Raw genomic sequence first — 1355 nt, 5'->3', positions numbered from 1 at the left:
CTGACTACGAGAAGGTTACGCACCTACCCGCAGCAAAGAAACAGCCTACACGCAGAAAGCTATACGCATAAGGCTACACGCACAAAACACTTAAAGTCTCTCAAATGTAAGGGGATTTCCCCCGCCCAGAAGGGACCAGTAGCGTGTTTCAGATATTTTTACCTTTTGACTGCACACTGACAACAATACCAGGAAAAGTATACTGTAACACGAAAAGTCAGCTGTCAGCCGTACCTACTCCCACCAACCACAGTCCTGCATGTCCTGTCAAAATCAATCAGAATCTTTTTTTACCACTCCCTAGGGTCATCACCCCCATCCAATAAATAATAATAAATCCCATACTTTATCATCATTACACCTAGATATGAAAAGATTACAATCCCCTAAAGCAAGGGATTGTGTTCCCTTGAGTTTGCCTATAAATATGTAACCTAAATTATCACCCAAACACACTTCAAACTCTTAAAACTGCAAATCAGCATCCGTTTCATTTCCGTTCCTGTACTAGGTAAGCCGAGAATTATAACCTTGAGATCTACTTTCCAACCCTTATATTCTCCAATTTCTTGATCTTAATATATGTATTTCTTGTTATTTAATCATATTCTAGACTTTCAATTTCGAGCCTAACACCAAGAAACCCGAATCTCGATTAGTCTCTTAACAAGAACCACAGGTGAGTCTCACAGCCCCTATTTTCACTGTTTTTAAACTGTTTTCGGGGCGAGGGACACGTACTTAAATTATGCTTTATCATGGTACTATTACAAGTAATGAAAACGATTATGTGTTTAGATTATGTTTCCTTATGGAATATTTACGAGCAATGCAAACGGTTATCTATGGTTTTCGATGTAAGTGCGCAAGATTCGAGTAAGTGATCACTTTACCATTGGAACTCTAAGGGTAGGGACTGCTGGTTTGATCAACCCACTCGTAGGGGTCGCACCTCTTTGCATGGACGAGTGCCTAGTATGGTCATGGGGCAGTACTATGGGATTGAGCCCGCTCGTAGGGGTCGCACCTCTTTGCATGGACGAGCGCCTTGTTTTCCGGCACAACGTCCGCGCGTAACCCGCGGGACGGTATTACTAATTCGCTCGTAGTGGCAGCGCCACTTTGCATAGACGAGCACGGTTTTCAGAGATGTCCGCGCGTAACCCGTGGGACGGTATTACTTTATTTTGCTCGTAGTGGCAGCGCCACTTTGCATAGACGAGCACGTTTTTCAGAAATGTTCGCGCGTAACCCGCGGAACGGTTTTATCAGGAATATGTTGTCAGAACTATGTTTCAATACGGATTCACAAAGCATGTGTTTTATGATGTTATCAGAAATATGTTTCAGTATGG

Source organism: Bidens hawaiensis, unplaced genomic scaffold (genome assembly GCF_021521415.1).
Source record: "Bidens hawaiensis isolate Kalapana, Puna unplaced genomic scaffold, B.hawaiensis_p1.1 tig00047490_1, whole genome shotgun sequence".
Classification (NCBI taxonomy): Eukaryota; Viridiplantae; Streptophyta; class Magnoliopsida; order Asterales; family Asteraceae; genus Bidens; species Bidens hawaiensis.
This window is presented reverse-complemented; position numbering follows the sequence as displayed.